This window comes from Falco rusticolus, chromosome 10 (assembly GCF_015220075.1).
Source record: "Falco rusticolus isolate bFalRus1 chromosome 10, bFalRus1.pri, whole genome shotgun sequence".
Classification (NCBI taxonomy): Eukaryota; Metazoa; Chordata; class Aves; order Falconiformes; family Falconidae; genus Falco; species Falco rusticolus.
The window spans coordinates 8,095,985-8,120,338 of NC_051196.1; the positions used below are offsets into that span (position 1 = coordinate 8,095,985).

General features: G+C 40.3%; 1 protein-coding gene across 5 annotated transcripts in view; it reads right to left on the minus strand.

Moving 5' to 3' along the window:
* DENND2B (DENN domain containing 2B) overlaps positions 1-24,354 on the minus strand; it is a 176,669-nt gene that overhangs the window by 116,459 nt on the left and 35,856 nt on the right. For 4 of the 5 annotated variants that reach the window (XM_037402018.1, XM_037402019.1, XM_037402023.1 and 1 more), the window contains one exon: positions 22,639-22,727. The gene's annotated coding sequence lies outside the window, so the exon portion shown is untranslated. Of the gene's footprint in view, positions 1-21,945; positions 22,089-22,638; positions 22,728-24,354 lie in introns of those variants that run through there. The other variant, XM_037402020.1, reaches the window with a different exon arrangement.

Sequence of the window (24,354 nt, forward strand, 5' to 3'; positions counted from 1 at the left end):
AGCAATTTTACTTCGCAATGATCTCATTGAAAAGGCATATCCAGCATTGCCCTTGCAACACAGAAATGGCCATAGGATAAGCCTGAGGGACACAGATTAACACTCAGACCAGATAAAATTTCAGCCCCTTCTCCCTTGCAGGGAATGTTTTGGCCTCTTGCCAAGCAGAGAGCATTCCACACACAGTAGGATAAATTTGGTATAGCACCCATATGGAAATACCTTCTTCAAGACAAGGCCAGGGTGTAAAATCTATTATCTGAACACATGTGCTCTCTCACTCCAAAAGTGAATGAGCCTACAGCAAAGCTTGACTCAGACTTTCCCCTTCTCATGGGGCTCCGTATTTGAGCAAACCTTCAAATGGTAGTGTTGTACACCCTGGCACTGAAGCTGGCATTCATCTTCTCTTTTTTTATTTATTTATTTTTAATGGATTTAAGCTGAACACAGCAGAGGTCTAATTTGGATCTGTTCCCTATACAAGAATATTTTTATTGTCTCTTTTAATGTCTTCTTACTACAGAAAAGTAACTCTGCATCAACCTGACCTTCAGAATTACACCTGTCTACTCCGAACACAACTCATCAACAAACAGAAATGTCAGAATAGATTTTGTTATGAACAATCATAATATATAGTTCACCTAGCAAAAGGGCAAACCTGAATTCTACTCTGCTTTCATAGAGTTTATGCTTAGGCAGTTGTCAGCTAAACTCTGTTTTAGTTTCAGACACTGCTTTGCTAGTGTTCAGAGGATGACATTAGAAATGGAATTGTATCCCAGACTTCTCTCCTGTCTCCTACTCCTTCACTGTTCCTACTTCAGTGCACTTGTATACAGACTGACCTTCCCAATACCAGTAAGCAGAGAACTGAAAATGTGCATCAACAGATAAGTTATTACAAAAACATAGGTGTAGTTATGCATAATTATATATGCACAATACTGCACACATAATTTGTAAATAAACCTGACAAAAAAAACTTGCCTTCAAGTAAGTCGATTAGCTAGAATAAAGTATACACACAGAGAACAAGTAATGCTTTCCTACTAAAAATTCCATCATCATAAAACAAATACAGACTTTGAGGCTTATAAAATCTATTACATGAAAACTCTTCAGTTTCAGCTTCACGTGAATATACTTTTTCCTGTGTTTGATTAACGAACAAATCTAAACATTCAAGACAAAAATAAATCAGTTTTGTCTGGCATGAAGTCTGCGTTACCAAATTCCACATGGTTTCCAGTTGATACCACAAACTTGGCCACAGTTCATTCAAAACTCAGCCCTAGTCCCCCAAAAGGTAGATAAATACTTGTGAAACTTTTTTGTGATGCTGGGGCAGTGACTTCTTGCTTATAGTGCCCAATGTGCCCAGCACACAGTGGACAAAAGCTGACTAACAGCAGATTTCATCCTGCTAGAATAAAGTAAATGCCATTTCTGACTCCAAAAGTAATGATTTATGAGATAATGAATACATTTCAAATATCTGTTGTGATTACCTACTCATCTGATGATTTGGGGCTAAGGTATTTTAACTGATAATTTACCTTGAAACTTGTAGGCTTTATAAATGCACCAGAATTCACAGGTTCCTACAGAGCACTAATTCCTGCAGAATCCTGATGGAAAAACTGCATTTCTTTTCTGGTGTGTGTCTAATATCTGTGATAATCTGAACTCCTGCCTCATTTTCCCCACACAAATCCTTTCCTGTTTAACCTGAAGAAAGAATGCACAGTGGGAAATTCATATACAACAGTTTTTCTTTACCCTATGTTTTAGATGCAAGAGTTGTGCTAAGGAACCTTTTTCTGATCCTAGGAAGTCTAAGAATGTGAAAAACATGAAATTCACTTTAGCGGAACCTTCACAGCAGCTATGCTCCAGATGGAACTCTAAAGAAAATACATGTGTGAAGATGGTTTGAACTTTGAGGGCTTTTTTCAAAACTGCAGTTTAATTTTATGGCACAGTTTCAAGGTATTATCTCTGCTGACCAGTCTTCCCATTAAAAACTCCACAGTTTGAGTTTCTGTGAGTGACAAATTTACCTCATCCTGTAGCTGTACCACCAAAACGTCGAGCAATCGCTCCATTCAGTTCTCACAGAAGCAAATTTTGGTCTTCCAGTTTTAATGAGAAAACTGGAGCCACAACACAAAAAAATGAGAGCTGTTTGGTAACGCAACCACACCCCACTCATTCTGCTCTCTGCCCAATATCCCCCCCCAGCCACAGATAGACAACAGAGAAATACCAGCTGTTGAAACTTTGCAGATGGCAAATCTAATATTGTGCCATTTTGGACTTTCTCCTCAAAAGATCACTCCACATGGCTCCTTTTATAGGGTCGGAATTTCTTTTCTTGGGGGGATGGATATTTGGGCATGGAAAATAGCTGTGGGCATGAACAATGGGGAAATAGCGTTTATAAACTGAAATAAAGTCTTTCAATTTGCAGAAACTGCTGGAGGGAGGAATGAATCTTATGAATACCATAGCTGAAACTGAACAGACTGTTGACAGTGAGTTCTTTCAGATGCTAACTATGGCCACACTCTTACATGATAGTACAACGCAGATCTATAACTAAAGAAGCTTTAATGCACAATGATGTATCCAGCATTTTCTGTTTTACTCTGCTGAGATTAATCAGTCCTTCCCCTTCACATAATTTTTTGGGGAAGAGAGTAGTTTCTTCTGCATTTTGTGTACTTGATGGTGCTATACAAGTGCTAGAACAAACATTTATTTTCAGTGCTATGTGAGAGGTACACTATACCTGTGCCAACTTAGAGATGCTCCCCGAAAGGAAACACGCACTCCTTGCAAGCCTTTGACTTGCTGACACAAACAGTACAGTCTCCATGTGGCACTATTCAAAGGCAGTTTTGCAAAGCACCAAATGGACCTTCCGTGCAGGAACTACAGCATGGTTTGAACATCCCAGAGGTAAGTACAGCAGCTTGGCATCAAAAGAACACATATGGGCATGTACCTGCCTACAGGTGAAGTACAGCCAGGCTTCTACTTGTTCCAACCTGTCCTGCTTTTATCTCCTCCCCGTTCATTTGATTTGGTGCACAGCATCTGTTCTTCTCCTGCTGAAAGAAAACAAACTTCCAGCAGACACCACTGCTCCAGACAACTACCAGACACTACCTTCACACAATTCTCAGAAACACTTAGCAGAATTCTTATTCCCATGCCCATCAATGGTTTGTGTACTCAGGAGCTGACCTACCATTGCAAGCCAATAGCACAGAACTGTGTGAATCATTTAGGCACTTTACAGAAGATGAATCACCCTCAAACACAGCTGATATAAACTGGATGTTATCTGCTTTAAGCAGGCAATTCATTCGATGCTGAAGTATTAAGCTAGGCAGTCAGCCTAGGGTATACATGCATAGCAACCTTCAAGTGAGCATCTGCTGAGCTTCATGTTTCTCAAAAGATATTTTTTACTCCTGCCTCCCAGAATGAGGCTTTTGGGTATCTACAAGGAATCACACTTCTTACAAGAAACAAGAAGGAGGCTTCAAATATATGTCATTCAATACAGCATCTTTTCAGAGTAACTCCACAAGTGAATGCCCAATGAAAACAGAAAATACAGAGCCAAAACTCCACAAGGGAACACCTTCGTAGTCTCTTTAAATGTATTACAGAAATCTTTAAAACCACCATCAGCACGGTGCATTACCCATGCTAAGGAAAAGTACAACTTTTTCAATAGAACCTGTTATTTTTCTCATGGAAGAAATAAAAGTTATTTGCCAGCTAAGTCTTTTCTTTCAAAGCTGCCCTGCTCCAGCCAAGCCCCATTGTTCACTGTGCTGTTAGACAACATGATTGCTTTGATGCCAATGGAACATTACTGATCACAGAAGATTTAATGCTGTAATCTGTCTGAACAATTCAGTGGTAAGGTCAAGGGTAAACCAAGGTAAGAAGCGTTTACCCGGTTTAATTTAGTCAAGGGTTTTACTTGTTTCACATAAACCCACTAAGATTATCAACTTTTGACTGTTATTTTATCTAGCACTACATACTGCAAAACCTCCATCTTCTGTTATTACTACTGCCTGACTTGTCCAGTCACCTGGAAAATCAACCATCTAAGGAGAAACAAAGACTAAATCAGAAATACTCCTGTCTATAAATGGGCTGTACAGAAGGCACCTTGCTTCTGTCATCAGTTATTGAGTTTAAGATTACAGGTTCACGTTTCAGAAATCAACGGCTACAGAGACATGAAGATGGGGAAAGGACATTACCAGGATTATAGAAAAACACCATACCCAGATAGCTGGGAACTACTTGATTTTTAATTTACAGAATTGTCCTGGCTGATAAAGTTGTCAGCCCAAAACCTCAGTGGAATTAGCATACTCAAAAATCAAGCACTTTAGTCTGCTTGCTCAATAAACTCAAAATTAGAAGCAGCTTTTATATTAGATTTTTCTGTGAACAACAGTAGTTTGCAAATACGAAAGGTGCACTGTTTCAACACCTGTCTATTTAACATCAACATTCTCACAAAACAATCTCTGTGCCAACACATTGAATCCTGAAGTACTTTTTTTTCCCCTGAAATCAACAAAGTTTTGCCTGAATGATTAAGGGCCCCTCTTGCTTCCACTAGGCATCAAGGGGAGTTCAGGCATCTGGACTTAAGGCAAGTGCCACTGTATTTTAGTCTGAACCTTATTTCTAAGACTTACTTTATATATACATATATATACCTAAATACCACCAGTGAGTTCTAAACAACCCCAAGAACTGGGGAGGGGAAAAGAAATGCTGACGTCGAACAAAGAGATCCAAAGGCCCTGTTCAGACCAGCCAAGCAATTTGAGTCTTTTTCTTAGCCGACATGTGGTGTTTTATCATATGCCCTAGTTCAGGGCTGCCGAGAGCTGAAAGGCTCCACAAAGACATGAGGAGGCAGGGGAGGTGAGACAGCAACTTCCTAAGGATATGTTATGAATGAAGATAGGCATGGCTGTAGAAACACCAGCATGCTTGCTTTGTACAAACACAGCAGACAGGCTGCTCATCAGGTTTAGAGTCCATAGGACATGACAATTTTACACTGACTGAATCTAAAACAAGCTCCTACTTTCTGTATAGACCTCTTTGACAGCTCATCAGCACCTTTAGTCTCAGTTGTTTCCCACTGTTTTCTCACCATAGTCCCCAGCAATCCCTTAGAACATGGGCAAAACACAGGATTTGGGGTTTGTTAGGGTTTGGGCGGTGTGAAAAATAAAGTTTTCTTTGGGCACTATAAGCAAGAAAAAAAGTCACACTCCTCTCTCAGTGAATGGAGCCCTCAAGAACTAGTTTCAGAATAAGCTGTGATTTAAAATTCTGTTGGAAAATAGTTAAGTTATGGCTTATGGACAGAACATTAAAAAAAATAGTTGGTACTTCCATTAAGAAACAAAAATAAATGTATGAACAAATAGCTATTTCAGCTAATCCTTTGGCAATAAAATATTTTAAAACACCACTTAACAAATGGATTTGACACAGATTCCTGCCCTCTGTTCTTCAGAACATTTCACAAGCGTGTTTGTTCTCCTAATTTGTCTCAATTGAATAACAATTGTCAAAGCTTCAGTAAGACTTGCAACATCTTTTCCCACTTTGCTGCCTGCACACCTGTTTACCCGTGAAGATTAAGAGGAGCTGAACTAAAGCTTAAAACAAGCAAAATTTAAAATCATAATCATCAGTTGAAAGGGAAGGGTATAATTAACCCTTCTACATAGAAAATAAAGGACCCAAAGGAACTGCCAAGTGCAGTAATCTTAGCTTCCTCTTCCACTTCAGATAGTCCCTAGTTCTTGTGACAACATTGTTTTCAGTCTAAATTTCTGTTTGCTTGTCTTCTGATTCTTGTCCCTCTTTTCTTCAGTTCGTTTATGGAGAAATATCAAAGCTCCTGCTAGCATTTTATTCCAGTATTATTTCGGTATTTCTTCTTTGTCACCATGGCCAATCTCACCCAGAAGGTCAGTATTCATTGTTCCCTTTCACCCCCTTGGGAATGACAGCAGATCATAGGTTAGTTTCCGGATATTCTGTACAGCCACTAGTCACTGAAGAATTCTTCTCATGTTATCCCACCTATCCCATGCATCTCTCCTACCTGTGTTTTCATAAATTTGGGAGGGGGGGGGAGGCAGTGGAATACTTTGGTTTGCTTTAATATCCTGAGCAGTGTCTAATACAACTTCACCTCTGGCAGTCCTCACTTTGTATTTATGCTTCTTGACCTCAAAAATGCACCTTTATTTCCCCATGAGTTTTTTTCTCCTTCCATTGCAGACTTTTCCTGTTTCTTCTTTGTAGCTGTTCCCTGCGACTTCTTTCCTGAGACAATTCTTGGTGGCTCTAGAGTCTCTAACTTCACGAAATTACAGGCCTATTTCATATTTAGGAACCTGTCCAATTCAGTCCAGCATATGCTACTAACTAGTTGCCACAGCTCTATGACAATACACTCTTCGAAATAAGAAACCTTGTTATAGAGCCATATTTAACTCCTCCCACACATGTACTATGTACAAAAAGAGTACATAGATGTTTTAAAAGATAGCTTGAACGTTCTATTTGACCAAAGCCCCTGCATCTCCTTATTAAGTACTAAAACCTAAGCAAAACCAGAACTCTCTTTTGTTAGTTAAGTGATGAAGAAAGTCCTAGACATCAATAAACATGTGGGTCCTGTATTATTAACAGTATTTTTCTCTTATTTTTCTGCAAAGGTGATGCACAGACCACAATACATGAGCATTTTCCAAAGAATCTCTCTCAACAATATCATAATCCATACTCATAATTTTAGTATTAACTGAAAATCAAAGACTTGATTTCTGTTTCCAGCTGCCTGGACTAAATGCAGGCTACCTCAGCTGATTTCAGTACAGGTAGGCTGAATTCCATTGCTGAGACAAGATGAAACAATTTATTCTCAGACTTCTGCTGGGAAGGGCAACAACACCCCTTTCAGAACAAAGGGAAGAGGGAAATTCTCTCCAGAGGTAGGCCAGCATACTTCAGAACCCAGTATACCTCTGCTTGCATAATACACACAAAGACACTGTTAGCAAACTGGTCAAAATGAGCTGCTTGTATTGCCCCTATCCATCTGCTTTGCTGAGGTGCAACTCAGCTGCTTTTAAAAATCTTGCCCATGTCTCAGCTTTTATTCCAAGTTCCACACACTGTTACTTAGAAAATATTTTTTATTAGCTCAGAGAACAAAAATCTGATATTTCTATGCTTTAAAAATATGACATAGGAAAACCAGCAAGAATGAAGAAAGGAATATACACTTCAAACAGAATTTGCCTTTTCTCAGCCAAAGTTATAGGAGCTCAGCATCTTTAAACATCACAGTGAGAAAGAATAAACAAAAAATGTTGTTTCCAGTTAACAGATGCAAAAATCACACCTCACACTTTTTCCCTAAGTTTTTCTTTTCTTTTTGTATGCCTTTTTTGTTTCTGTCAACATTATAACATAATCCATCTGAGAGGTTTAAAACTAAACAGTTTTAAGCAGTGGGTGAAACCACAGTATGTTAACTGACAGGAGGTTTTGGCTCCTTCGTCTTTAAGCATCTATTTCTCGGCTGCTGTCTAGCAGATTTATAGACTTCCGTCCAAGACTCCTAATTTCCTAATACACGCTGCTTAAGCATGCTTTCTTTTGTTTGTTTCTTTGATAGCTACAATATTATTTTCCTCCAGCATGCCCATCTGAATATAACCAATACTAATTCACATTTACTACAGCTGGTGGTTTTCATCTAAACATCTGATTGTATCACATAGTAGTAAGCAACACACATGGCTGTGATGCCATCTAGCAGAGTTATCCCTCCCTCTCTGATGGGTGACAGAGCTGAGGCAGAGGTGATGACCATAGAACAAGACGTGGATAGTGAGGAAAAGCAGAAATACAGTGGTGATACCTCTGAGCATTAGCCGGTTCTCCTTCAGCCAAATATAAAGCTATTTTAAATATTGAAAACTGTGCACAACAGTTACTAACCTGTTTCTTTTAAAAAATAAAATGTTTTTTCCTATGGCATATACTCCACAGCAATCTCCAGCACAAGGTATTTTATATTTGGACAATCTGAAGAGTGGAAGAATGGAAGCTTATAAAATACATATCCTTGTCTATGTTGGAAATAGCACAATTCCAAACCAGAGACTAATGCTGAAATACAATCCAGGGGCTGTGCTTCCATTCATAAACTGTTCCATTCGAACACAGGGTCTGGAATGAATTTTATCCTCATGTTCAACCAGAGAGCCACAATTTATTATAGTGCTGCACTTTTCAGTTTCAAAACCATATCCCTAGTATTTTTCTCTGTCAAGTTCAATGGAGATTAGCAGACTTCTCAACCAGGATCATCCATAAAGGGAAAATGCAGCAGAATCCAACTGCCCAGAGACACAAAGAAGCAAGTCCACTTATGTACCTCATGACTAAAAGAAAAGGAAACCTACTGTGTACACACAGCTTCAACAGCTTGGGCTGGAAAGGCATCAGAAAGGTCCTTTCATTAGTAACAGCATAAGTGGGATCTCAAACATACTTTATGTCAGCTTTGCCTTTAACTCACCAGTTAGTGAGTCTAGCTGTCTATACAGCAGGCTAGCCCTATTACTCCTGTGCAGTGTCACGGTAATGCTCCCTGACAACTTCAAACCCCAAAATAAATAACCAGTGCTTCCCATTAGTTGCATATTCTGCAGCTAAGATGTACCACAAAGGTACAGGGTTATTTATACCAGTTAAAGTCTCAGAGCTGTTTCAGGAGCCTCCCTAGGCTCTCCAGGGAGTCACTACCCTCTGATGTTCAAATTAAAGGGAAATTGGGATCCAAGAACACTGGTCTAGTATGACTAATTTCAAACTATAGGCTCACTGCTTTTTGCAGTATTTGTCTCTAGTTTTCCACAGTGTCTTAAAATATTCCATTGGTAAAAACACCACCCCAAAAATTACAACAGAGCTGACAAAATTTTTGTCAATAGCTCTCTGCATAAGGCAAGATGAGAGAAGCATCTGATGCCAGGATACCACAAACAAAAAAACAAATTGAAAACCACAACAAAACCCCCATCAGCTCCCTGGGTTAGCACTATTTCTACCTCTGAGCAGGGAAAAGGAAGAAAAGAAAAGGAGGGGGGGAGAGGAAAAAAAAAGGTGCAAACCCTTTAAATTGGTAACATGGTCCTTCAGCCCAAGCATTAAATCCAGCAATCTAGTCTGTGATTTAACATGCCATATCCAAATATTCATTTTTCTCACAAAGCTTATTGCACTAGAAATCTCCAACTCAATCAGGATATACTCATACCACACCACAAATCAGATTTCCACAGTACCTGGAGAAGTAGAAACTAGACTTAAGTTAACATAAAACTTTAAATGAAGTCAAAGGAAACTATGACAGCCATCAGGTACAGATTTCTTCTGTAGTAAAAATTGATAATTTGTTAACTATTAACCAAACTTTCACAAAGCTTTCCATTTGATAAGTTTAAAGCATGTGTTTTGCCCATGCAAAAACCACCACCATGTCCTCCTTTGCACAGCATTCTTATATTTTATCTACTTGGTCACCTAATAACATGTACAGCAAATCAGTCTAGATCCCTTCAAGTCTTTCAACTCTCTTTGACTGACACTGGGCAATTGTTTTACAGTATGAATGACAATTTAAAATGAACCCTGCTTTGACTACAGTTGCTGTAGACTATCTTTTGTAAACTCAGCTCTGAGTGGCTTTGTTCATGACTAAGGTAAGAAATGTTTTTAGCACCGCAGCTATAGCTCCATCAGAAGAAACTCCACCATCTATTTTGGAAGGCAATATGCCAAAAGAACTATGGTGCATTTTCATTCACCTCTTGGCTACTGCTCCTTCCAAAGTTTCTGCCCAAAGACAGCCAAAACCAAGATCTATGAATCACTGCTTGAACAAGAGCTAATTATTCAATTACTTTTAAAACCTTTATTTCTTCACAGCCTTACACATACCTCTTACCCTTCCAGGCATTTGTCCTCATATCTTTCCCACAACTGGACATGCAGTCAGTTTCTTTCCCACCCATTAACAGCTTTCAGATTGAGAAGAGCTGAATACAACAACACCCTGCACAGCCCCTTTGGGTATATACCTTTTTATCTAGGGAAAAATGAAGAAGAAAAATCTGTATAGTCACATACTCATAGACACAGTTTTCTGAGACCTGATCTGCTGCTTTGCGTCCATCACAGATCTATTGCCCCTAATCTAGGGGCAAGCTAACTCCATTCACCAAGACAGGTGTCACATTTACCTTTACCTGGATATCTACAATTATTAATATAGCCTTAGATACAAAGCTGCAAATATACAATCCAGCTACAGCTTAAGTAGGAAAACTTAAACTGTAAAAGATGAACTGCTTCAAAAAGCATATTAATTGGAAGGTTTTGATGGTGGGGAAGATAAAATCTCTTAACTGTCATTTTACTGAACATCCCTCTGAATTTGTATGGTGCAGACACTCCCCACTTATACTTTCGCTTTCGTCACTTTTTTTTTCCTCCATCTCTTACTGTTTTCTCCTCACTTCTCCGCAGTTTCACGATTCTGTAGGAATGCTACTCAAAGCTCCATGACTCCTAAAAGGATCCACTTTGCCTTTGCTAAGCCAGCTTCTGCACAGCTCAGGACAACTTCGTTTCAATTTCTCTTTCCATCTAAAATGCAAACTGTTTACATTTCTCACAGTAGTGAAATGTCAACATAGTTGCCAACCTGAAAATGAACTTTTCTACCTGGAAAAAAAAACCCAAAATTTCTGTTTGACCAATGACTTCAGAGGCAGTTTGAAGATACAGTATTTTAGCCCACAAGGGAACGCAGAGTATGCATACAGGAACACCTTGCAAAAGGTGCTTACAGGATTTGAGTTCTGCTTTCAGGGCACTCAGGATTTCAACATTTCTGAAAGTCAGTGGGACCTCAGAGCTTTTTTGAGAACATTGACCTCAAGACCCCAAAAACAGAGTTAGAGGAGATTTCCAGATATCTGACTGTTTAGTGGAATTGCCACATTCATCAACAAATCAAATTAATTTTTATTTCAATGAAACTTCAAACTACTTCTTACAATTTTAAAATTTCCATGTGCAATTGAGTGTTCAAATACATCAGAAAACTGACCCTGTGTGTCTTTAGAGGCCGTGTGTGAATTTGAAGAATGATTTTGCCTCCAAACTGGGTCATCCCATTTAGGCTGTTCTCTGGCTACTGTGGAGTATGTTACTACTACAGGGACTAAGAGACCTAGCGTTACAACAGCCTGAATATTAACTCTCCATCTTACTCCTTGGGAGTCCCACCCTTTTTTGATTTGTCTCAGAACAATGACATCCGTTTTCTCCTTGTATGACTACATTCAAAAGAAACAATGAGTGGTAAAATAGAAATTTACAACAAATTCCTAACTATCTGTTCATCTTAGTCATTAAGACCATAACTCCAGGTGACAGTGATCCTTCAATTCCCAAGGAAGATGACTGTCACTTATATAGGAATGCCGCCTGGGCTTCAAACTCATTTTTCTGGGGAAAGATTTTAAAGGCAGAATAAAAATTCCAAACTAGGGAACAGATAGCTAAGAAATGAAGCACTTTTCACAGTTCTGAGAAGCTGGTTTTCTACTTCCCTGACTGCAGGAATGTGCTGGCTATGGAAGCACAACAGAAATGCAAACTTCCCATCGAGATACAGGATGAAGAGATTTTGTAAGTACTGCATTTTTAGCCACAGATTTGTGACAGGACTGGGAAAAAGTAACGTGCAAATAGAGATGCATTGAGTCGTTCTCCCTTCCTTTTAACCAAAAGATAATTAATGAGTCTTCAAAAATCAAAACGTGTTGATCTTTTGGGGAGCTACAGCTAGAAAAAGGCAGTATTTTACCCAATTCAACAGTGATGCTTATCAGGCCTGATTTTTATTAGCCCAGTTATTATTACACCCACTACCTCAGAAGCTCAGCCACAGATTAGGACTTAGCACACTGAACACTATACAAACAAACCCCAAAACGTTAGTCTCACTTAAGTAGTTTCTCTTAAACATTATGGCAACTTGAGTTTGCTATGTTTTCACACAGTTTCTTACAGCATCACTGCATCTCAGAAAGGTGCAATGGAAGAGGTAACTTGCTGGGACTGATTACTACTAGGAGAGGAAGAGAACTTTGTAGTAAGTGTCATGAGTCAACTAACACTTCATTTTGCTGTAGTTTTGAAAAAGAATGTACAATACAATTGGTAATGGTGCATACCACTGCCACCAGCTGCCTTTCAGCTCACAGCAAAGGTTCCCCTTGCAAGACTCAGTACAGCTGGGTCTGTGCTTGCTTTGGTGACTGGCTCCCCCCTGAAGTCTGAGTGAAGTTCTAGAAACAGTCATGCTGATGTCAGTCAGGCTACCCACAAAGTTCACACAGTACACAATTGTTGTCAACTCCTTTTGATCAGCTGTTTTAAAGTGATGCCTCTTCTACTTTCAATGCCACAGACATGATAGAATCTCAAAACTTGCAGAGAAATACTTCATTCATTAAGCATTACCTTCCTCTTCTTAAAAAGTCTTTTCCTTCTTTCTCAAAATAGAGATTTGCTTTTGCTTAAAAACGTAAACTAAAAGATATTACCTCACAAAACACCCAGCTATGCTGAGGTACACGGCGTTCTGTGAGAACAAACACATTTCCATCCCTTGTCTTTCATTCTCCTGCTATGCTAGATCAGTCATAATAAAGATGATCTGTTCCATCTCTTCACCACTGCTCCCATGGAGATCAGGAGAGTGGACATTTGCCATTAGTACACAGTAAATTTTGTCTTTCTGAGGTATATCCCAACCTCTTTTTTATTCAGCTTTCCCCCTTGCACCTAGCAGACAAGCTATAAAATAGGATTCACATGTTTTACTTGGCAGCTTTGTCTAGAATTTCCAACAATGCTGGAAAAACTATTGACTTAATTTACAGCAGTAACCACATAAATAATAATTAGATTTATTACTTACTGTTTTAAAATAAATATATTTGACTATGTGTGTTTCAGTCGAAGTCATCACCTTCAAGTTTGCAATGACACAACTGTGGGACTATAAACAACAGTGCACTAGTGAGCAGCTGAAGCATCACCATTTCCTCTCTGAGAGACAGTACTGGAAATCCCAAGCCAGGGAGTTGCTCAGCACTGCCTGTGCGCAGCCTTGCTGCAGTCCAGTGAGATGGTCAGTCCCAGAACAGTCTTGAACTAAGCAGATTTGCCTTTACGCTCTTGGAAACCTCTCTCGGGCAAAGCTAGGATCTCCCAAACAAAAGCTTCTACCTGGTTTGGCGATAAAATGCTCCTGGTGAGTTTTACTACTTGGAGGCTGCTCATACAGGGAGCTGAGGTAAGCAGTAATTCATGCATGCATACGTTGCACACACAGAGCTATCAGGTAAACTACACAAGAGCAGTGCATAGCACCAAGATTAAACCTTGTGGCCTCAACCACATGATAGGGAGCACCAGGGTCTATCACTTCAGTTCAAAAAAAAAATCCAATACCTGCCAATATTAGCAAAGCTGCATCCTGTTTGCAGTTCCCTGCAGAGATGAACTGAATGCTTGTAAGCAGATCTGGTTCTATTCAGGAAAGGGCAATCGTGTCATACTTCACAAAGCTCTGGAGCCCTCCCCATTTTCTCATTTATGTCATATTATATATAGTTTATTCAACTAGTATTTCACTTTTTTTACCTTCCCTGCATGAGAGGCAAAGACTTATTTTATGCATCCTGCTAGATTTCCAGATTGATACATTCATGATAGAAAGAGATCTCTGTGTGTCTGTAATTTTATCCCTTTTCCACTAATTTTTGTATGAGTGTGATTTGACATACCATATATAACCTACAGATCGCGGACAGTTGTGGATTGCTTCATCTTATAGTGTTCAATGAGGAATTTCAAAGGGAGATAGTTGAATATAAATAAAATGTTCCTATTCTTTTTTTGTTTTGTTCTGTTGCAGTTACTAAAACGAGTCTGACTGCTTACCCCACTGGTTCAACATACCTGTCTGAATCGCCATAACCCTTCTATAAAAAAGCCAGTTTGATTCAAGGGTGCCCAAACCTGCTCTGTAACAGTCAGAACACTGGCACTTCTGCTCCATTCCCCAAGACTTGAATCCAGCCTTTTGAATATCTTTGGTTGCTGAAACAATGAATGAAAGTCCTCAACAAATCGAAAAATGTATTAATTCATCACTGGTTCAGCCCCATACAGGAGGTACTGAAAGTTACAGAGGAATGCAACTAGTCCTAGCTGGCTGGTTCACACAGAAAGAGCAGGATTGGTTAGTAACAAAGAGCAGGAAGAATAATTCTCTCTTCTTAGCCATATGCTTTCCTGACTAGGGCCACAGGGGATTTGCTGATAAATCACAGCTTTTCTCACATTTGTCATACCTGAGGCTGTCAAATATAACTGATGTGACAACTGTTAATGAACCAGTGTCACAAGGGCAATCTGTCCAAGCCAACAGATTTGCTGCTGCTGTTCAGTAGCAGGCAGCAGTGAAACAGCCTAGCAGGCTCTCAGCATCACCCCAATACCACAAGTCTCCTGGAATGATTTGTTTTGGGAATGCTATGTCCATGTTACCAAAAAAGTATTTTACAGGATTCCCAGTCTACAATGATGGCTTGGTTGGTTGGTTTCCTTTTAAATCAGATGGTAAACAAATGTTGAAATGGTGTTACACTGAGTCAGAAGTCTGGGTTTTGACTTTGCTACTCATCTGTCCACCATGTAGGAAGCCAACAACTCATCCACAGCATAATTACCTTTTACAAGGTTTTCTTTCCTCTTTTGACAGATAATCTGCTGGCTTTTTTCTGCACTGTTCCTCCAACCTATTCCTAGGCATCTCCCTTTTCTACCCAGACTCAGGAGCAGCCAACTGTTCCCTTGCTGCAAGAAACAGTTTTTTCCTTTTCTCATGAAAAATCATTATTTAATAGTTTTTTAATACTTCCATAACCCAGCATATCATTTGGCACCAATACAGGCTGCATGAACTCATCCTTGTCAGAACCAGTGGAAGTTCACTTTGGAGTCTGTCCTGTTCCTGTGTCCTCAAGGGGCACATGTGATGCCAGATCTCAGAAGATATGAAGTCCATGTGCATTGCTACTGTAGGCAAGGTCAGATATCTCACCAGCAACACAACTGCCAAAACGACATTACACACCTGATGCAACTCAGCAAGAGGTTGATGCACAAGAGAGCTTTGCCCAGTGCAGCCTGGTTTTGCACATGGAAATTTTATTGAGGTGCAGAAAGAGGAATGTGACCATCTCAGGACATCACACAGCCTGACCAGAGCAACCACTGACACTTGGAATATCCAGATAAATGGGCACTTTGCAATCAGTCTGCCCTATCCAGAACATGAACTGCATAGATTTTCCAGAAAAATCATGGGAACCTTTAGCATAACTCCACTGGCTTCATATTCCTCTACCTGAGGATCCGGCCATACTTTCAGAACAGTACCAGAGGCATCAGAGCCACAGGCACAGGAACTGTGCTGGGGTATGCCAACAAGTTGCTGCAGCTGATCATCTCCAAGTCAGGGCTGCCACTTGGATGCCCTGTTCTTCCAGTTAGTCACAAATGCCCAGGAAGCATTCTGTCCTATTGCAATACATGGCACAGAGTCATGTTTACATTTGTTTTCTACCGTCCATGCATGTCAGCCAATAGCGAAATGCAGCAGGGACCCTTACTCTTGATGTGCCTCAGCAGAAAATGGGATAATGTCTCCATAGAAGAAAGCAGATCTTAATGCAAATGCAAAATTTGACAGTATATTGTACTACCCACCGAGTCGGGCATGGAAGAGATTATAACCTGCTGATGGGGTCCCCTGTACAACCAGCTGGTATAGCAACCCCCCCCCCCCCCCCCCCCAAACCACACAGCCAATCATGGGCATGAAGTGAATGTTTCTAAATGCAATAAGGTTCAACCTCTGCCTTCACTCTACCTTCACATTAAACAAATTTGGCCTGGCTCAAGGGAATGGTGCTCCTGCCCAGCTGATCACCAATCACCCTCAAGGACACAAGCTCTCTGCACTGAAAAACACGTCATCTCCTCCCAGCCCATGGTGTCTGTGGGCAATTTAGCCTTCTCCCCTCACGTCCCTCTTTGCTTTCACTTTTTGTGACTCCTGCCCCCTCAGAGCATCCCAAGTGGGGGCAGAGGGAACAGCCCCATGAAAGCAGGTGACATGGCAGAGGCTCAATGCAGTAGGAGAGAGAAGACCTAAATGGAACATCTTCTGCAGCTCCAGGGACAGGACTGGCTCTCGTTCTCCACTAAAGCCACAGACCAAGGAAAGATAGCTGCGCTTCAGCTGCCCAGGCTGGGAGCAGGGTCTTGCTTACAGTTGGCACACAAGGGCAATGCTTTCCAAAGGAAACAAAAGGGGTGGCCAGGCAACTGCCTGTGCATGCCCCAGCGTGATACTGGTCAACTTGCAACGTACTGTCATCTGTTGCCGCTAATACAAAGGGCGCTGAAAAAAAACAGTGTTTGCTCTTAGGTCTTCATACATTCCCAAAAGCCAATCTGCTGCACCAAGCATGAGTGTAGCGGGGTCAGTACAATGGTGAAACCCAGACTGACGCACAGCGACTCTAATCCAGAGCATCAGCTGATTAGATAAAGCATATTCATTGTCCAAAAGTGGGTTTTTTCCCCAACTCTTCCCTCTGAAACCAAGTTGACTCTTCTCCAAAAACCAAACACCAGAATGAGTCACTTGAAATTATTTTTAGGCAGGTTTCTGAAGACCAAGTTGTGATATGTCCCCTGCCCTGCAACAACATGCCAGGAAACCCCCAGGGAGCTCTCCCAGGAACTGCTAGGCAATGAATGCAACAGGCTGAGCTTTTCAGCTTCTCATCTCCCCCACATGGGTTTGAACATGTTGACAGCAAAGCGGTATGAAGATGGTTTTGTCCCCTACAAATCTTTTGGATAAACGGGATTGTGTTCTACATCAGAGATTTTTCTTTGTAACTATAGTCAATACTTTCTTGGCTTGCCACTCTTGACAACTCAGTCATAAAACAGCTCTCTCTGGAATATGCCATTCAAACCAATCAGCTGTCAGCTATTCTCCTTTTAAAACTAATAATAGAAGGTCTGCATGGCCTGTGAGAGGCTGAAACATGGGAACATGAATTGTGCAGCTACAAATCTTTCCATCCTGCTGCAGCTCTCAAATTGCTTTTTGCTGTCTACCAAGAAGGCATGAAATAGCATTGCAGGGAGCAGGTTTTGTGCTGTCAAAATTGCCCGACTGTCCTCAGCACATCCATAATGTGGTAAATGCTTAGCAATGCCTTTTAACTCTCAAGCATGCTTTAGAAGGGGATGTTCTAGTCATAAACCAACAGACTCAGCTGGACCAGGAGCACAGATAATTTGATGGCTTATATCCTTTGGATGCCAGGCACAAGGGGTGCCAAATTGCATTCTTGCCATTGGCAGAAGTTTTAGCCCCTGATTCATCTTCTTGTCATCAAACTGCAACAGTATGGGGAAAAAGTGGTTCAAGGGAGGAGCACTGCCTCTGGCAAGACAGGGAAATGGGACTTCTTTGAACAGCCCCTTGCATACAGCAGTTTGGCTCCAAGTGGGCAGAGAAAATTAATGCTACATGAGGCTTGAACTCAGATAAGAGCTGGCACCGGAGGAAAGCCAACTGTGCAATACTCCTCTAACTGCTTAGGGGACTCGGCTGTTGTCACATGAAACTGAGGAACAACTGTGGAGTGCTGTTCAAAAAGCACTCAGGGCAGAAGCACATAGGCAAAGCCTGAGGAAGGAACAAGAGCAGCACCTGCCTCCTCCAGATCTGGCTGCAGCTAGTACTGTCAGCAGACTATGCCTCTATCAGCAGTAGGTTCATTTTCAGCCTGCAAAATATTTTTAAAAGCCTCTTGAGCTTTTAAGAGGAAGAAGTAGTTTAAATCCCAGACTGGAAGCCTTAATTATAACAGGTTTTTGTGAAAACCACCAGATCTCCCCTGCTCTCTGATCAGGGTTGTGCCAAAAGTCTGCTTTGTCAAAGAGTAACTGTGTCAAAGATGCAAAGGCAGAACAGAGACCACCGATTAGCACTAATGATAGCCTGCACTGCAGAGCAGAATGACAGTGCAATCATGCCAAGGTTCTTGCTGTAATTAAAGGTAGCTATGCTCATATCCAGTGTGAGCTGCTCAGAACAGCTCTCCTTTTGCATGTCACATTTTACACCTTAGAAAGTCAGTCAGAGTCACCATGACTAGGAAACAGCATGAGAAGAAATAACTGTGAGAACTAATTGTTCTAACTGCTGGAATTGAAATTAACTCACAGAAAATAAGGAAAGATTTGAGTATGCTCATGAGCAGCTCTTCTAAATAGCATTGTTGTTTTCAGTCAATGAATTCCATCTAGTGTGAGTATAAGGTTACAGATGGAGAATATTGATCTCACGTTCAAGAATTTAGGGGTACATCTGTCCACAAATGTAACATCAGGTGCTCTGAAGATCACCTGACCTTCAAAGAAAACAGCAGAAATGGAGACAACTACAGTGTTTTTTCAGTGTCTCACAGACTTTCCCTAAGAAGAAAAGAAGGAAAAAAAAAGTATCTAAGAGACTGGAGTTATTTAGAGAAAAGAGTAAGAGCAGAAGCAAGTACTGAATGATACAAAGTCAGCCCTAGTAGCCTCAGCTCATTTGCCAACGAAGCGGTGTATTTCCAATCAATAAAGACAAATGTGTCAACATACCAATTAATGTGCAACTCACTGCAACAGACAACAGAGAAACTTTTATGGTCAACCTATGGATAGATGGAGAATGAGCAGTTACAGAAAATATGATCTTTTGCAGGATAAAGCAAGCAATATAAACATAAGTCAGAAAACAAAAATTAGTCATTAGATAGTCAAGGAGACTTCTTTTGTTAAAAAGATTTCTACCATATCCTTTCACTTTCCTTCTAAGTACAATGAGACAGGACACAACTAATCCTATCTAAAAACCACACTGACCTCTCTGGAAAACTCAGAGCCACTGACTATCCACAGACAGAATGTGGGCATACAGTTACTGGCAGAAACATGGTGGGTATAGGGGACCAATGAGGAAATTTATGTCAGAACAGCAACATAAAGCAACTCTCTTCAGGATACAGAAACAAATGTACTTATGAAGTGACAACTACAGCAGGCAGCAAACGCTAGGCTAAGGACCTGTCCACAGGAGCTGTGTTGAGCACTGAGCCGCTATGCATGCACAGACAGCTACAAGAACGTGTGTATTACCTGGTATAGCAGCAGCCTTCTTGAATTGCTTACTCCCTTAATGGATGAATAAAACAATGTGCCAATGCCTATGGGCTGCTGGTTATATTTATGCCCAACTATAGTAGGTCAGCTCTAAGTTATCTTGTTATGAGTATAGTTATAAATACATTACGATTTTTTAATTATTATTTCCTACTGGTAAGGTATACATAGTACATAACATATGCAAACTTCATTTGGAACCATTCAGAATGCTAGGACACATGAAAATTATATTAATGAACTATGGAAATGATGCCTTGTATCATTTTTCAAAGTGACATGTAGACACAGACCGTTACGGGAAATGTCCTCAGCCAGAGACACTGGGAGAGAACTCACCAGGCTTCCCACTGCATCACACCACACACAGAACAGACACACAACAAAAAGTAACCATTGCCTTTGGAATACCAAGTTTGCAACACCTTGCAGAGATCTCTCAGGATTCTCAATCTGACCATCTGTAAAAGGTAAGCAATTAAAAGGAGCGGTTCTGATTTTGAAAATCATAATCTTTGCCTCAGAAATTTCAGGACTAACAGCATTTTCCCCACAAAAGAGCCTTAAACTTGAGTAATCATCACAGCGTTCCTTCTTAAGGAGAGGGATGTCTCAAATTAACAAACTAGCTCAACAGACATTTCATTTCTAGTCAAGAATGGCACAAGGATTTCTTATTAAACTGCTCTCAACCATCAAACAGATAAAAAATTATTATTTTCTCCAATCACTTAACCAGGTTATTAATTGATATACACTAACAGCAGTATTTTATTTACACAATCAAGCCAGTCAGATCCAGTAGACAAGAAGGGGACAACAAAGTGTTAGACTTTGCTGATCAGCCCTCAGTTTGCAGATGACAGCTGTCAGTTCTGTACACACATTGTAGAAAGACTGCCTGCTCCAGGACAGCCTGCTTCTCCCTCATGGGGATTCTACTGGCAGATCACAATGATAACAGTGTTTTCCCCCAAAAGTCTTCCTGGAACTCCTCCCTGAAGCACTGCCAATAGTGCCCTTTAATCAAGGAACAATTTGCACACACACGCACACTCATAAACAACAGCCATTTGTGAGGAGGGGAGGTGGGATAGAAGGATCCGATTTCCATTCACTGCACTTTCTCCCCCTAGGACGATTTTAGGAGAAAGCGGAAATAAGCATCACTATTATCTCCAGCGGTGTCAGCAGCCATGCTGAAGCCAGTCAGCAGCGCCTGGCATTGTTTGGAGGAACACAAAAGACCTTCTGTTTGGAAAGTTCATGAAAGAAAGCGGAGAGCTTGTGGCCTAGTCCTGCAGTCAAAGGACTGAAACAGGCTGAGAAGTTCTCAGGCAGAGGCTGATCTGAAGCCCTTTGAAGTTGACAGGAAAACTTTCATGGACTCGGGCAAGCTTTGGATCATGCCTGAAATGCACAGAAGGGAACAAAGAAGTGTAAAAGTAGAGATGAGCATCTGCTAGAGAGGAGTTTAAACAGCATGGGGTGACCTAATCTTTTCATCGTGGCTATAGGTACAGTGTATTTTGCGATGTTTGAGGAAGTAGGATTATACCTGTTTTCTAAGCCTTTTCATTAGGACACAGCAGTCGTACATTAATCATTAATAGCTTAAAATGCTATGCATGCTATCCTAATGTTGAGTATCGAATACAGCATTTAGCAAACGTCTCTGAGGAAAGGCGGGGGAAAAAGACCCTTTCAAATTGCTAAATTGTTAGTTTTCTGCTTTCTTGCCCTGCTACCCTCTCCCAAAAAGGCTGGTTTAAAGCTATGAAAAACATAGCCCAGGACTGAAAACCTTATTAAGAACAATGCTGCCAGCATCATCTATTCATAAGCAGCAATTTGAGACAGAGCCCAGCCCAGAAGAAACTCTTTAGCAGCACATTCTCCAGAGAATTGCTAAAGGTTCTTCTCAAGTGCAAAGAGGTTCCAAATCCTCTCCTTAATTACGGTGCAATTAATTTTCTCATTAAAGATGAACATAGGAGCATCCAAGAAGAAAGAAACATCTTCTGAATTTTGTAACACTTCCATAATTATTTTCTTGCGTATAGGAGTAATTGTTGCAGCGGTTTTAAAGTTTGGTGCTGTCTAGATCCTAAATGACATTTTCTGGGAATTAATTTGTTAGAAACTTTTTTAAAAAACATTTCTTGCAGTCTTTGCACAAGATTCAACAAAGAGCCAAAGTATCTTTTTTTTTCCTCTCCCCCAAAAATGCAGGATGTTTCCTCTTTCCCTGGCTAATAGAATCCAACTGTTGCTGCATGACATCATTCCCCAGAGCCAGGGAATCCAAGCTCACTCAGACACTCGGCTGAGAGTAAACACCACGGAAAAAACCAAAACACCAAACTTAAAAATGGGAGGAAATAACATTAAAAAGGCATTTTTTGTTACCTGAAGTTTGGAGCATTTCCCTTTCCACTCCATTCTCAGATTTGTATTTCCCAGACAAAACTCTGTCTTATTATCTGAAGCAATCAGAAAACCAGTCGTTTAGCGTCTAATACCTGCTGTGCTTCCCACAACTCCTTCATATGACCTTTCACAGCACTGATTCCAGCTAAAATGATTGCAGAGAACACAGACTGGCCAGGCCAGTTGCCATGGAGATATCTCTCTCTCTCTCTTTTCATACGCGCGCATACACACAGACACACACACACACAGATTTAAACAATTCTGGGAGGCATCCACAAAACAGCATGCCTTTTCATCAGCTAAGTTTTTGAAGCATTCCACCCCTCCTCCAAGCCCTCCCTAGAGTCAGCCCAGGAAGCTGAGCTTTGGTCATGAATCGATTGCTGAAATTAGAGATATTGCCTTTTAAAAAAAAAAAAAAAACAACAACAAAAAACCCCAAAAAAACAACCACACCACAGAACTTGTACTTTTCCCCCCCAAGAAGGAAAACAGAGATGTTTGCTTGCCAAAGCTTTGAACTAAAAGTAAAACTATTGCATTCAAACCTGCGGGGTATTTGTCTTCGCCTGACTTGTTATGAATTTGATATCTGAAAGCACTAAGGCTTTGTTGAAATACAATCATGCAGATTACGAGAAATGCTGCTGGCATGGCCTGACTGCTTACCTTGCTGTTCTCCCAGTACCCAGCCAGTGACTTAATTAGTGCAGGTATTCATCATGGTCATGCAGGACTTCCTGTATTCTTTCATGTTTCTGCAATTAAGAAAAAAAAAATGTGCAGGTCAGGAACATGCAACTCAAACAGGAAAGAATCCCCCAGCTAAACAAGAAAAAACAGATACATTTGGAACTTCTCATACTGACTCTAAGTGTACATGCCTCTTACTCAAAACTCAGTATCTCCCAGTTAAAGGAGAAACCCATTTCAGTGACGTTTGTGAATACAAAAACTGATTAATTTACCATATTCACTGGCACCATGGTTGCAAAACAAAACTTCCTCCAAACATAAATAAAGAGACACAACATTTTTTCCTTGACAAAAAGAATTATAAATTAATCCCCAGCAATGTCATATAGGAAAGCCTGGACTGATAAATCAAGAGAACAGAAAATACTTTTACAAAGAAAGAAAAATAAGATTTAGTAAAGAAATTCAGCAAAAAGTATTTGGACTCAGAACAGCAGCACTGTGCCCAAAGTTTTTACCCTTTGAGAAATAGCTTGGAGACTTACTCTTTAGAGATTTTAACCCGAGTCAGTCATTCAAAGTTTTAAAACTTCATAATAGATACTACAGGGACTGCAAGACTCTCGTTTCTGCAATGAGTAGTATAAGCAACAGTCCCTCTAGCGGGCACAGAATTGCAAAGCTGACTATGCCATACTAAGCAGGAAACCAATTTCTTTTTTCTCTATTAACCACTTCATTATGCTGTTACGGTCTTCCACCCCTCCATTAAAAACTTAAAATAAAATGAGCATATGTAACCTTCATATGTTATTTAGAGAGCTGAATGCAAGAAAATGTGTATGTACATCACATAATTAACACAGCTAGGTTTATACACAAGGAGACTTCCAAGATATTACTCTTCTGGTTGTGTTTCTAACACGATTGCAAAGGTAGAATTAAAAAAAGAACACTAGACAGTGAGATAGCCAAGATATCTTATGGGAACACCTTTCTCTCCATATAGCTATTATAAGATATAAACTACACTGGAGCATATTATTGAATGTAATTCTGAAACCTCTACATTTTGTGAGTGACAGAGCTCCCAGTGGATTGTACACTTAAACCACCTTTCTGTCAAAAACACTACCCAAAGGCATATACATGAAAGTGTATTTTACACTGTTACCAAAAACTGCGTACCGACTGTTCACAGGTAGATGAATATAAAAGGACAGATACTTCAGCTGTCAAGAATCCAGAAGATGCTGAAATGACATCACATGAAACAGTTTTTCTAGACTTGAAAGTGCCACATGCTAAGCTTGCAAGTGCACACTAAGTTCCCTTAAGAATGCACCAGTGAAGCCCAGCAGAACCACATAAGCCAAATATAAAAAATTATGACATGTTTTGTCTTGAAAAGTTCCCCTTGGTGTATAAACTGAATTAAACTCATTGCACACTGCAAGTAGGCTCAGTTTTAGCAGCGTAACTGGGGAAAGAGGGAGACGTGTAGCTCCTCCCAAGAAAGGAATGTTTTACCCTATATTACCATAAAGGGAGTGCTCAAGGACATGAAGTAATTAAAAAAAACCCAACAAACCAAACCACATACACAAAACCACCAACAACTTAGGAATTGATCGACATACAGGTGAAATGGCTGATCAGTCTCAGATTTTCTAGCGACCCATTACTGGT